Source organism: Cupressus sempervirens, chromosome 11 (genome assembly GCF_028749045.1).
Source record: "Cupressus sempervirens isolate cs-2001-9-10 chromosome 11, ASM2874904v1, whole genome shotgun sequence".
In the NCBI taxonomy this organism is placed as follows: Eukaryota; Viridiplantae; Streptophyta; class Pinopsida; order Cupressales; family Cupressaceae; genus Cupressus; species Cupressus sempervirens.
In genome coordinates this window covers 594,940,503-594,956,298 of record NC_143128.1, presented here as the reverse complement: position 1 = coordinate 594,956,298, position 15,796 = coordinate 594,940,503, and the positions used below count along the sequence as shown (strand labels likewise).

Sequence of the window (15,796 nt, the reverse complement as noted above, 5' to 3'; positions counted from 1 at the left end):
TTGACCTGACATTGCTGAATATAGATTGAGAACATGAAGAATATAATAGCTTCCTGAACATTTGACAATCCAAATAAAAGTGTATCATCTGCAAATAGAGAATGTGTTATAGCAATATTTGTACTCGAAATAAGTGCGCCATGCCAATTACTGCACTTATGTTGATGTGAAATGGTCCTGCTAAAGGCTTCAACTATAATGATGAAAAGAATTGGGGATAGGGGGTCTCCTTGCCTAATCCCTTGAGTAGAAGAGAAGAAGCTCGCTAGTTTACCATTTATTAATATTGAAAACCAAGCATTTGAAATACATGCCTTAATCCATTTGCACCAATTCTTTGAAAAACTCATTTTGGAAAGCACTTGCAGCAAAAATTTCTAGCAAACCTTTTCATAAGCTTTCATCATATCAAGTTCTATTATAAAATTTGAGGAACGATTTGAATTTATAGAATGTAGAACCTCATGCGCCACTATAGCCCCTTCCATAGTTTCCCTTCCTAGAACAAATCCACCTTGTTCAAGAGAAATAATGCGAGGGATAATATGTTGCATTCGAAGATATATGGCTTTAGTTATAATCTTGTATGACAGATTACATAGTGAAATTGGCCTAAAATCTGCAAATGTTTGAGGATCCTTGATCTTTGGAATAATTGAGATATTTGTGGTATTAAAATATTTAATTATGGTTTTGCACCTTCTTGATTCTTCAACAGCTGACAATAAATCCCATCCAATGATATCCCAACAACTTTGATAAAACATAGCAATGAAACCATCCGGGCCTGGGGCTTTATCTGGAGGAAAAGAAAAAATGACCTTGCGAATTTCTTGAATAGTGAAAGGTGCCATCAACATGTCATTATCTTGAGATGAAATCATATTTGGAATTGAATCAAGAAGTTCATTCATTTGTGAGTTAGAAGGAGAAGGCATGCTATTAGGTGCAAGGAGATACTTAAAAAACTTCACCCCTTCATTCTGAATAAAATTTTCATTAGTAATAAGATCACCTGAAATAGCATCTTTGGTCTGAAATATTGAATTGTTAACTCTCTTTTGTTTAGCTGAAACATGAAAAAAATTTGTATTTCTATCTCCATCTTGAAGCCATAGCTCTCTAGACTGTTGTCTCCAATAAGTTTCCTCTCTTGCACATAACTCATCCCAATCTCACTGAAGATTTTTTTGAGAAACATATGTATCTTCATTCATACCATTTTGAATGATATGATTATATACATCTTCTAGTTGTTGTTTGATTGTTGATTTTTGAGAAAACACATTTTTAAATACATGCTGATTCCAAATTCTGATTTGAGGCTTGACATGTTTGAACTTCATAGCAAATTGATGCATTTTAAATCCATCCACATGAGGAGCCTCATTCCACCAATGCTGAACATTCTTCAAAAAAGTTGGATGACGAAGCCACATATTTTCAAATTTGAAGGATGAATGGAATTAATTTTCATTGCTTTTGTCTTTGTAATTGAGAGTTAAAGATATAGGGAAATGATCAGATCCTGGTGATGAGAGAATATCTAAAGAAATATCTGAGCAACTCAATTTCTAGTCAAGTGATAAAAGAAATCTATCAAGACGAGCAGTGATATGTGCAAATCTAGCCCTTTTATTTGTCCACGTAAAAGATCCATTCCTTGGGTGAATATCCATGAGATTGTTATTATCCACAAAACAATTAAAATCTTGTAGATTTTTTAGAGGAGGAATGATACCTCCTTTTTTCTCTACCTGAGATAATAAAGCATTAAAATCACCTCCTATAACTACTTGTTGTAGTTCTTGAATCTAAATAGAATGAGTGATAGTTTCCCACAAACATGCTTTATCCTAAGATGAAGAAGGTCCATAGACATTAATCAAAATAAATAATACATCAAATGCAGATATATGCAGCATCTACCAATTATTATCTTGCTGGATGAGTTGTGCATTAACTGTGAGAGGATTCCAAAGTGTAGCAAGACCCCCAGAAGCTCCTATTTCATGAGCATGAAAGATTTCCATTTTTTCCATTTTGCTATTGTTTTGTCAAAATTATCTTGAGATAACTTGGTTTCCTGAAGAAAAGTAATATCTGCTTGCATAGAATCAACCACTTGTTTAATTCTATGCCTTTTGTCAGAGGCATTGACACCCCTGACATTCCATGAGTTGATTTTCATTATGGACAAGAAGAACATCATGTTCTCCTTGTCGATCTTTTAGAAATAATAAAACTACTATCCAATGTTGTTTGGATACTAGCAGCAATCTCAGTCTTAGTCTTAGAACCCCTTGGCCTGCCTCTAGACTTAGGAGTTTTTATATTGGAAACCACTTTGGATGGAATCTGTAAAATTGATAAGGGCTGAATCTTGAAATTGTGTTGATCTTCAATAATAGTAGCATCATCCTGTAAGGGTTGCACTTGCTCATGTTGATAATAGGGATCTTGAGAAATCAAATCAGTAGATTTTTGTACTTGCTGATAGATAATCATTTCTAGCCCCATAGAGTCTTCTAGAGATACTCATTCACCTGTAGCACCATTAAATTGAGATACTTGGACAAAATTGTCTTTGCTATTAGGGATCTTACCCGGAACCACTTTATTCCAAAATTGAAATTCTCTAAGCAATTTATCAATCATAGGAGAGATATATTCCTCATCATGAATACCTTCTTCTCTTGCAATACCAAAAACAATTAAATTGGCAATTTTAGTAATAATTTGATCACAAATAAAGCTCAATATTACTGGAGAAGGTTGAATAGATAAGTGTTGAATAGGCCATGTTAATAAGGAGAAACTCTTATTTTGGAAGGTAATTGATTGCAATGAATTTGGAACCAATAAATGATGAAATTCAGGCAAAATGGATAACCTTGGGGTCACATCAATAGGAGAATCCAAATCATCAGCTGGAGCATCCAACAAAAATAACTTAGATCTATAAAAAACCTGTTGGAATAAAACCATGATCCAAAGAATTTGTTGAAAAGGAATCATATTCATATGGTTGAATGCAAATGGGATTTGCATACCTAGCCCATTGTGCAAATAATTGTGTTCACCTGGCATTAATTGACGATACTTAGACAGAAATTATGACATACATTAAACATCCTGATTGTAAACTTTTTGAGAACAGTTGTTTGGATCAGAGCAATGATCTGAACATACTGCTAAGATATCCACATGCCTTGTTTGGCACATATTGTTGAAATGACCAAGATTATCTTGAAATTTATTGACTACACTTGCATCCTAGATCTTAATTGACTATGACCAATTTCCCGATTTAGATATGAGAGATATAGAAGAGGGAAAAGATTTGTGCATATCAATTAGCAAACAAACTCTAGCTTCCAAATGTGGGCATTCAAAAGGAATAAGGTCATGTTTTAAGAAAATGCCCAACTTATTAGCTATAGTTTCAATGATCTCTGGGTCACGATATTCCAGTGGCAAGTGGGGAAAAGAAATCCAATGAGGAAAAAATTGAATAGATATATCACAAGGATTAAAATTTGGAACCCAAAACATTGTATATAATCCAACTCCATGACAAAACCAGCCTTTTTGCTTATGAACAACATCTCTCTCTATTTTGGTGGTAAAAATGGCAATAAAACATTTGGATTTTGGATCAATGTAGAAAATATCCTTGAGACCAGACCAAGAATCAAATGCCCATTTCTTAATATCCAAAAACAATAAGGAAGAAGAAGAAAACTTACCAATGAGAGCTGATTGACGAAGCATATCAATTGAATGTTCTAACATGTGACAAGGGAAACTGACATACAATTGATTGAGGTCATGTTTAGGATTCTGTGGAACTTGATTGACATTACTCTGACATTGATCAACATTACTCGAAACTTTCTTTCGCCAAACCTATTTTGGAATCAAGGGGGCTCGTGTGTTGACATTCAGAAACATCTTAGAGTTTGTACCCATCTTGTTTTGATTCAAACTATCTTGCAAGTGATTTGAAGAAACAGATATCAAATATGGGCTGGTTATTAATAAGCCTGTGATTAATTTTTCTGTGTGTCATGAATGGATGATATCTTTTGGATTGAAACCTCTTAACTTTCTCAAAAGTGGATGGTTTTGTCCAAAGTTTGGAAGTTACATTACTTGGAGCTTGAAATTTCAACCCCAACCATTGATCATGAAAACGCAGGTTAAGGGAGAAAGATTTGGCTGGTTGAGCAATTTCCTTCCCCCTGAAAATTGATTTATCTCTGACAATATGCATCCCTCCAGAATTTATATTTTCTAAAAGAGCATTTTTGGAACAGAAGAGGAACTTGGGCAAATTTGATTGGCTGAACCACTGGGGTTGAAGAAAAGATCTGGGTAAAATCATGGTCCCATGCCGGCTAAACTATTGGTGTTCTAGAAAAAATGGAAGAAATGTCAGGGAGATCTGAGTCATTTTCAGGCAGCGTGCCTTTATTCTGCCATTGGGAAGGAACCCTATCCAAGGTTGAAGTCTGACAGCCCTTGCCATTGCCCAAAACATATTTCCACTTTGTTGGATGGCAAAACCCTAAACCTAGATTTACACCTCTTGGTTTGATATCACCATCCCCACTATCTAAACACCTTCCTCTCTACTCCGGCATTGCTACTCCTTTCATGTCTAGCAATATGAAATAGATTTGATTTTATTGTTCATAATAGTAGCTTGCTTGCTCTTTTTTTTTTTTTTTTTTGTGAGCTTTTGCATGAGTTTTGACATCTCTTTCATTCGGCTTACCCTCCCTCCATCTTGGATTTCCCTAGGATCGATCTCCTGCCTCGATGAACTTCAGGCCATCCAGCACAAGCTGTTGATTTCCATATCTGATCAAAATATGTGAAGATCTTGTTGTTATTGATGGCGATCGTGGTGTGCTGTGTGGATGCAGTGAGCAGCTCTGAAAAGAAAAATAAATTTAGAAGCGGAGGACATTGCGGCTCTCGTGGAGTCTGTTATCTGATTTCCTTTTGATTGTGTGATATTCAATATATAAATGTATTTTCAAAGGGTCGCTTCTTTTCATAATAATAGTTATAGTATATTAATAATTATATTATATATTAATAAGGTTACTTATATATCATAGGGTTTGTTATATTAGTAACTATATATTATATAATATAGATTAAATTATATATAAGATTATAATAATATATGAATCTTTCTAATTAAATATTATTTTAATATATAACAAGGATATAATGTCATATACTATTGTTATACAAATATATATGTATTAATATCTAATTACAAATAATATTCATATATCTATATATATGTATATATATATATATATATATAATTAATATTTATAATTATATAATATATAACAATTTATATTTGTCTCTCAATATAATTATAATATAGTAATATTTTATATGAATTAGTGATTATTAATATTATACTCTTTATATATAATACTCATTTATTAGATGCCAGAATGGGGACATCACAGTCCTCCCCCCTCGAATTTGCTTATCCTCAAGCAAAACCATTCATACACAAACTCTTTCATAGATACAAACATATTTGCATACAAGTCCTAATTTTTTAATGAAATATACATCTTAATGAATGAAAACGCGAAGCAAACATAGTGTAGACAGATCATGAAAACATGAAGTAGACACGATGCAGACAGATGAATACATGAAGTAAACATGATGTAGATAGATGAAGACACAGAGCAAACATGATGCAAACACATAAGACACACATTATGCATTTCCTTAATTGTGAACCTGCAACCAAAAAATCATTAGTACACATTATATATAAATCAATCCCCTAATAGGGTTTTTATAGTCTCAATCCATTTATTAACTCATCATTTTCTAAATATGGGAGGAGGAACCATAATAGGGTGCCCTGTTACCCAACCATTGGGCCTCACCATTCGCCCTCATTATCGTTACCTCTCTCTGATCATTATTTCGAAGAAGGTGCCTTTGTATGATGTACCCTGGGATATCCCATCACCATAGGCCTTACTCGGTACTTGTGGGCTTTATTCGGTACCTCGAGTGATGTCACCTAGCCCATTCCATCGCAGGCCTTATCTCAACTTGGAGAAGCATGATCTTAAGGTGATTCTATCAACTATTTTCCAATAAGAAGTCTTTTAAAGCATAATCTTTGAAATATCAGATACTTAATCTTATCATTCAATTATAGCAGGAGAAACCATAATGGGGTGCCCTATTACCCAATTAGTGGGCCTCACCGTTCGCCCTCATTATTATTACCTCTCTCTGAACATCATCCCCAAGATAGTGCTTTTGTATGATTTAACCTGGGATATCCCATCACCGTAGGCCTTACTCGATACCCGTAGGCTTTATCTAGTACCTCAAGTGATGTCACCCAGTCCATTCCACTGCAGGCCTTATCTCAACTTGGAGAATGATGATCTTAAGTAATTTAATCAATATTACTTAACAACATTATAATTTACCAAACCTTCAATTTATATTAAAGCATGGATGAGAAATCTACTTATCCTTTGATTAGCCATTTCAAATCTAATTTTCCTTATATATTGCATGTATAAACAAATCTCATAATATATCAAAGTCTTACCTTTAATTTTAGGTTTCCCTAAAGCTCTTCCTGATACCATTCTTTATAATTCCAAATTTGTTTATCATATACTTCTCAATGTTTAATTATAATAAATAATTGTTCTTCCAATCATGCCAGTGTTAACATCATTTGAATTGTGAATCAAGAAATAAAAAGTTTATTAATCTAATCACAAATATATATCTTCGAATTGTATATCATAAACAACTATATAAGATATCTTTTCATTTTTTAGATAATAAAAGTGGAACAGCGTAATACTTTATAATAATTAAAATATGATCATACCTTAACTTGCCTCTCCATATTCCATGATGAAGTCATTTTATATTAAATCTGCATCATTAAAACCCAAGGTGGTATTACGTACGATGCTCTAGGGTTTCGTATAAATGCCCACTTGAACTCGATGATGATGTCCTTACACAGAGTCCACATCCTCCTAATGTCATTGCCTTTACCTGACAGTATTGAGATGTCATCTCGATGACAATACTAATGTTCTTCATTCATCCTTGGCATGCTCGTTCCATGGCTTTATTTTGAATGGTAAGACTGTGCAGTGAGTTTCCTTTTGTTGTAACTCGTTTATCTTTTATTATTACTCATACAAAAAAATTGTTTGGTAACTATGACAATCACTGACATGGCTTTAGGAATTTGTTTACATCCAATTAACAAGGAGCTCTTGTTGCTACTCACGCCGGTAGCTACCTGTCATGCACTGGGTCATGCGATGACAAATGTTTCCTTTGCAACTATTACAATATCTTTCCAAATTATTCTTGATTAGTTATCTAACCAACATTCCTTCTTTCTGTACATTTTATTCATTCTACATTGCATACTGTTGCAGTTTATTCATTCTACATTGCATACTGTCGTATATTAAGGATTCCAAAATGATATCTTAAATTTTTCTCCTTTATGGTCAATCAAACTCAGCCTAATATCATTCTATATTACAATATCGATGGTCTTCATATTTAAGGTCCAAAATGTTCCTATTCCTTCTCTCATGCCAATAAGAGATTACATGATTAGCCAAGGGGCTGCTATGATAAAACCTGCTACAAAAGCCCTCTACGGCTTACTCCTTGGACACATAGGTGTTGTGGTTGTTTAACTTATTGACCACCATTTCCCATAATGAAAAAAAGTGTCCTTGGGGTTTTGGGCTAATAAATGATTTTGCAACCTAAGGATTTGAAGATTGATGCTGAGATCTTCACTTCAAACTCCAGCTCCACCGCTCCATTTCCACCGTTCTATAAATAATTTCTAGAATACTTCAGTTCAGGAGTAGCTTAAACAAGAAGCATGCTATACATATGGCATGCATTAGATGATATTTTTGGATGCATTTTAGTTTAGTCTTAGTTACTTCTTCTCCCATCCTTAATCATTGGCATGGATAATGCAATTATCTTAGCTTTCTTTTTTAATTTAAAGACTTGTGTTCCAAGCAGTATATAGTCTTTTTTTTCTTTTGTAATAATTTCCTTCAATTTGATTAATAAAAGATCATGATTATGTCCCCAAAACAGAGTATGTTATGTTCTTGAGAAAAGTTATTTTACTGTTATGGTGTATTGGATATTATTTTTTTCTCTGCTATTGTTTGGATCTTTCCAGGGTTCTACATTTGATCTTTCTAGGTTTCTACATTTGGTATCAGAGCTGAAGGTGTTTGGAAGACAGCAGCATGGCAAACAATTTGCAAATCCCAGAGTTTGATGGAGTTGATTACCAATATTGGTCTATCAAGATGAAGACTTTTTTGATTGGGAAAGATTTTTGGGAGATCGTTGAATCTGGATATGAAGAGCCTGCAAATTGGAATACTCTCCAACCTAATGACAGGAGATTGAAGAAAGAAGATGAGAAGAAGAATGCAATGGCTTTGTTTCACATTCAGATGGCTCTTGATAAGAGCTTGTTTCCTCGAATTGCTGATGCACAAACAACAAAAGAGGCTTGGAAGACTCTAAAAGATGCTTACCATGGCAATGATCAGATCAAGGTTGTGACGCTACAAACCTTGAAAAGAGAATATGAGAACTTGAAGATGAAGGAGATAGAGAGTGTGGGAGATTTCTGTGTGAGAGTGAAAGATGTGACTCATAAAATTGCCACTTTGGGTGAATCTATTGCTCAAGAGAAAATAATACAAAAGGTATTGAGATCTCTAACCCCAAGATGGAATATTGTTGTAATTGCCATAGAAGAAAGCAAAAATTTAGCTACCATGGAGTATGATGAATTGGTTGGATCTCTTATATCACATGAGGATAGAATAAGGGACACATCTACCAGTGTTAATGAGAAGGCTTTTGCTTCCTAATTGCAAATTTCAAAAAATGATGGTGCTAGCAATAGTAGTAACAACAACAAAGGCTCGGGAAGGAGCCAAAATCAAAATTTTTCAAGAGGATCTAGAGGAAGAGGAGGTACTCAAGGAGGAAGAGGTAGAGGCAGATTTGATAAAAAGAACATCCAATGCTATCATTGCAATAAGTATGGACATTTTGAGAGAGAGTGTAGACTGAAATCAGGTAACAATAATGCAAATTATGCCCAACAAGATGAGGATCCTTCCTCGGGTAATTTATTTTTGTGTTATGGGAAAGGTGAAAGTAATGTGAATGATGTTTGGTATTTGGATTCTGGATGCCCTAACCATATGTCTGGTAACAGAGAAATATTTTCAAAGCTTGATGATAGTTACAGATCCAATATTACCCTTGGTAATAACAATACTGTGGATGTTGCAGCCAAAGGAGCCATGGATGTTTAGACAAAGGAAGGTATGAAAAGTGTTCAAGATATTTATTATACTCCCAAGTTAGAGCATAATTTATTGAGTGTTGGGCAGCTATGCGAGAAGAATTATAGAGTGGTATTTGAGAACATGAACTGTACTATCTATGATAAGAATAAAAAAAAAAAAGTGATTACAGTTGTTCCTATGATAAAGAATAGGATGTTTCCTTTGAAGTTTGGTCAAAATGATAATCAGCTTGTCAATATGGCTTATGAGGATAAAAGTTGGTTGTGGCATCTTAGGTATGGCCATTTGAATTTCAATAGTTTGAAGAATCTAACATCAAATGCATTAGTTCTTGGATTGCCTAAGGTTGAAGAGCATAAATAGATTTGTGAAGGGTGTGCAAAAGGGAAACATTCAAGGGAATCATTTCCAAAAGGCAATGCATGGCGGGCCCAATACCCACTTCAACTTATTCATTCAGATATTTGTGGTCCAATGCAAACACAAAGTTTGGGTAAGTCATCATATTTCATTACTTTTATTGATGATTACTTACGCATGTGTTAGATATATTTTTTGAAGACTAAGGATGAAGCCTTTCATACATTCAATAGATTTAAAGCTCGTGTAGGGAATGAGAAAGGGAACACAATCAGATGTTTGAGAACAGATCGAGGAGGAGAGTTTTGCTCAAACAATTTTCAGAATTTTTGTGAGATGAATGGCATCAAAAGACAACTCACAACTGCATACACACCCCAAAAGAATGGAGTGGCTGAAAGGAAGAACCGTACTGTGGTAGAAATGGCAAGGAGCATGTTACAAACCAAGGGTTTGAACAATTTTTATTGGGTTGATTCAGTTGCTACAGCCGTATATATTCTCAACAGGAGTCCTACAAGTGCTCTACAAAAGATGACTCCATATGAAGCATGGTATGAGAAAAAGCCTAATATAAATCATTTTAAAGTTTTTGGTTGTTTGGCTTATGTTCGCATCCCTGATCAAAATAGGCAAAAGCTAGATGCTAAAAGTGAAACATGTATTTTTGTGGGCTATAGTGAGGAAAGAAAAGCTTATAGATTATTCAATCCTATTACTAATAAGATTGTTGTTTCAAGAGATGTGATTTTTGATGAAGGGGGAGTTTATGGTCATCAAAAACAACATGTTAGAAAGCCAAAATCAGTTTTGGATGATGATGATATTGCTAATAATGATAATGAGCAGCCAGCTAATGGTTCTATTTCAAGATCACCAAGCCCACCAAGAAACCCCTCACCAATCCCAAGAGCAAGTCCATCCTCAAGTCCTCCAAGGAAGGTAAGAAGATTGAGTGATATTTATGAGAGGTGTCAAAATCAAGCACATGAAGAAGATCCAATAGGTGAGACAGTAAATTTTGCATTACTTGCTAAAGCTGATTTTGAGCCATCATGTTTTGAAGATGCATGTGCTAATGAGGTTTGGATGCAAGCAATGAATGAAGAGATGGATTCTATTGATAGGAATAAAACATGGGAGCTTGTAGATCTTCCACATAAGAAGAAGAAGATTGACACAAAATGGGTCTATAAGACCAAGTATAATAGTGATGGGAGTGTTGAAAGACACAAGGCAAGATTGGTTGCTAAAGGTTTCACTCAAAGGTATGGCATTGATTATGAAGAAAATTTTTCACGAGTAGCAAGACAAGAAACTATTAGGATGCTAATCTCTCTTGCAGCTCAAAAGAAATGGAGTATTCATCACATGGATGTGAAAAGTGCCTTCTTGAATGGGTACTTAGAAGAAGAGGTATATGTGGGACAGCCACAAGGTTTTGAGATTCAAGGCAAAGAAGATTATGTCTACAAGTTGAAGAAGGCTTTGTATGGCCTCAAGCAAGCACCACGTTCATGGTATGCAAGAATTGATGGATATTTTCAGCAGAATGGCTTTCAAAGAAGTAAGAGTGAACCTACCCTTTACTACAAACAAGAAGGTAATGATATTCTCATTGTGAGTTTGTATGTTGATGATTTATTATATATGGGTAGTAGTTCAAAGATTAAAGATGAATTTAAAGTTGCTATGATGAATGAGTTTGAGATGAAAGATTTAGGTCTCATGAAGTACTTTCTTGGCATAAAGGTTTATCAAGGTAAAGATGAAATTTTTATTTGTCAAGAAAAATATGCAAAAGATATGTTGAAGAAATTTGATATGGCTGATTGTAAACCTCTTTCCACTCCAATTTCTCATGGAGTTTCATTATGTAGAGATGATGGTGCTGAAATTGTTGATGAGACATCATACAAGAGCATTGTGGGGAGTTTGATGTTTTTAACTCACACAAGGCCTGATATTGCTTATTCAGTTTCATTGGTTTCAAGGTATATGACAAATCCATCAGAGGAACATATGAAGGCAGCCAAGAGAATTTTGAAGTATGTGAAAAGCACAGTAGATTTTGGCATTCACTATTCTTCTAATAAGTTTGAGCTTGTTGGCTTTAGTGATTTAGATTGGGGAGGTTGTTTGGATGACCAAAAATCTACATCTGGTAATTGTTTTTCTTTGGGTTCTGGTTTAATTACATGGAGTTCAAAGAAGCAAAGTATGGTTTCTCTCTCTTCTACAGAAGCGAAATATGTTGCGGTCACTTCAGCTGGCACACAAGCTTTATGGCTTAGAAAGCTTCTTGAAGAAATTGGAGATATACAGGTTCAGCCTACTATGATTTTTTGTGACAACATAAGTGCCATTAAATTGGCCAAGAATCCGGTTCATCACAGTAGGACCAAACACTTTGATCTTAAACAACATTTTATCAGAGATTTGGTACAAAATAAAGCGGTTGAGTTGAAGTACATCAGCACAAAGGAGAAAATTGCAGACATCTTCACAAAGGAAGTTACAAAAGATCAATTTTTGGTACTCAGAGATCAGATTGTGAGTCCTCTCAGCATCAAGGGAGAGTATGAAGATTGATGCTGAGATCTTCACTTTAAACTCTAGCTCCACCGCTCCATTTCCACCGTTCTATAAATAATTTCTAGAATACTTCAGTTCAAGAGTAGCTTAAACAAGAAGCATGTTATACATATGGCATGCATTAGATGATATTTTTGGATGCATTTTAGTTTAGTCTTAGTTACTTCTTCTCCCATCGTTAATCATTGGCATGGATAATGCAATTATCTTAGCTTTCTTTTTTAATTTAAAGACTTGCGTTCCAAGCAGTATATAGTCTTTTTTTTTCTTTTTTAATAATTTCCTTCAATTTGATTAATAAAAGATCATGATTCTGTCCCCAAAATAGAGTATGTTCTATTCTTGAGCAAAGTTATTTTACTGTTATGGTGTATTGGATATTATTTTTTTCTCTGCTATTGTTTGGATCTTTCCAGGGTTCTACATTTGATCTTTCCAGGTTTCTATAGGATTTAATTGATTCGGGCAAGGCTTGATATGGAACATGTGCGTGAATTACACGGGGGGTCAAAGATAGGAATTGTGGCTTAAATAGGTGAAGGGGCCATAAAACTATATTTCTAGGTTGGGAACAAGTTCATGAGTGCTTGTTCAATTGAGGGAATAAGAAGGGTCGTTTAGGTCATAGTCTTTGCATGTAAGAATTGCGTAGACTAGAGCTTTAATCCATGTTGTGCTTGTCTTGAAAGAGGAAGCCAACATTATGTCCTCTGGTTGAGCTTTAAACTCGGCCTTCATCTCTTCGGTTCCTTGCAAGAAACTCTCATGGATCCAAAATCCATTGTATTGCACTAGACATTTATTTGAATATGGTAACACATCTGACGAAGGCATGGAAGTATCTGCCATATTTTTAATTGTGTTAAAGTTGTGCAGGAGGGTGTAGCCATCAAAGATGATTATGACAAGCGCTTCATACATGATATCTGAGAAAAATGATTATTTAATACACATATTTCCCATCTTTATCCATCAATTGGTGTCTTCAGACTATTCAAGTATGTCTATGCTACATATTTGACTATCCATCTCATTTATTAACATATGTTTTCCTTATACATTGGCTATTATGTTGCTGCTATTCAGATGGGCCATTCGATTTTGGAATCTAACTGCATATATAATTTCTTTTTTGCATGTATTGTCATTTGTTTGTCTGGTATATTTTAAATCATCTTTCCAAAAATGATTTTTTTCTTTATTACTATAGTTTCACAGGCTGGCAGGAAGGATGCTCTAATACCACTTGTAATGTCTCATTTTTGGGGCATCTTTAGATTTGATATTTTATTTATATAATTTGATAATATTTCCTATTTTTCTATCTGATTTCCTTTTGATTGTGTGATATTCAATATATATATGTATTTTCAAAGGGTCGCCTCTTTTCATAATAATAGTTATAGTATATTAATAATTATATTATATATTAATAAGGTTACTTATATATCATAGGGTTTTTTATATTAGTAACTATATATTATATAATATAGATTAAATTATATATAAGATTATAATAATATATGAATCTTTCTAATTAAATATTATTTTAATAAATAACAAGGATATAATGTCATATACTATTGTTATACAAATATATATGTATTAATATCTAATTACAAATTTTATAGATATATATATATGTATGTATGTATGTATAATTAATATTTATAATTATATAATATATAACAATTTATATTTGTCTCTCAATATAATTATAATATAGTAATATTTTATATGAATTAGTGATTATTAATATTATACTCTTTATATATAATACTCATTTATTAGATGCTAGAATGGGGACATCACATAATCTAGGAACAAAGATGGGATTAAATTAGGGAATTCCTTTGTGAGGAGAAGATTTGTGTCGCTCAAATTAAGTAGAACATAAATGAGAAACTTACAAGAATGCTCAAGGCAATGACAACCACCTCCATTAATAGAGCTTATTTGCATTACATATATATAGTGATAACTTAAGCTTTAGAATTTGAAAATGCAAATCAATCTCCCTTGGAAGAGATAACTTCTTCGTTCGAGGGTTTGTGTAGATTTGGATTCTTTATAGCTGGGATGGGATGGAGCATTTCTCCTATTTTTAAGCCTCCAAGTTATGGCAAATTCTAATGCTGATTACATTGATGAGTTGAATTCCATGGCTATTACATTTCCCACTTCACTAGAAAATTACTTGTAAAATCACCAAATTTGTTAAAGAAACCTTCAAATTCTTTTAGTAAAGCACAAGATTTTGTTAGGGTAATCTTCTGAATTTATAGTAAATCATCAAATTTTGTTAAATAACTCTTCTAAATTCTTAGTAGATCATCGAATTTTCTTACAGAAGTTTTCCTATTGTTTAATAAATTGTCAATTTTTTTATAGAAGATTTCCTATTATTTTAGAGTAGCTGAATGAGTCAGACAGAGTCAAAGGATCTTAGATCTAGACACATTGGAGTGGTATGCTTCACCACAAAAGTAAATGCATTTCAAATAAATTTAAAATAGTTTGATTCTTTACATAAACTTGGGTTTGTGGAATGATTTACAAATCCATTTCAATGGAACTTAAATTAAACTTTGATTCTTGATAGGCTTTCTTTGTTGCATGCTTAGCTGGCTACAAAAAAATGCATTTGAAAATTCAACAAATATTATGCTTATCCTAGTGATGACAAAAAAAATCAGTGCTCCCATTGCCAATCAATACACAAATAATTCAAAGCCACTATAAGGAAGCAAAGTCCCATGTATTCTACAATATCTAGGAAGGATTTGAACAAAAAAGGATTAGCATTAGCATTAGCATTAGAAGGTCCAATGAAAAAGCCTCAAGGAAGTATAAAACTCTTGTAAGTGCAAAGTTGTAGTGGGGGCAACACATGCAATTACAAGCTATGTTAATGGTGGTGGAACATCAAGGAAGACTAATCATTTGCCTAAATTCTATTATTAGTTGTCCATGTTTTATAAGTTAATGTTGTGTTAAGCTGTCCTTTATATAGTATTGTGCTCTTTTTGTTTGCATATCTGCTTAAATCATTATTCATTCTCGCATCTCATAGTAGAAGACTAGGAAAGTAGACTTGTTATATTATGGTGTCATTAATATTCTTATGTTGGAACCAAAATGCAAAGATCGCTTTGGTTTCACCATGATCTTTTACTTTTGTCAAATTAAAAGACAAGAGTTACATTCCATGATGAAAAGAAGAAACATGATGGCACTACAGAGGGAATTGAAGAGCTAGCCCACCATTCCATTACATCCCTCTTTTCTCAAATAAGAAAACAGAGCACAGCTACTGCTACTACCACTGCTACTGCCAATGCTACTCCCAATGAAGAAAACAAACTACAAGATCACATTCATAACTATGTTACTCACGATATACAAAATCTGAAGAGACTGGGAGA

General features: G+C 33.7%; 1 pseudogene; it reads right to left on the bottom strand.

Annotated features, from left to right (window-relative positions):
• Positions 1-7,577: 7,577 nt before the first annotated feature.
• Positions 7,578-13,220, bottom strand: LOC149531071 (cytosolic sulfotransferase 18-like; annotated as a pseudogene).
• Positions 13,221-15,796: the final 2,576 nt, after the last annotated feature.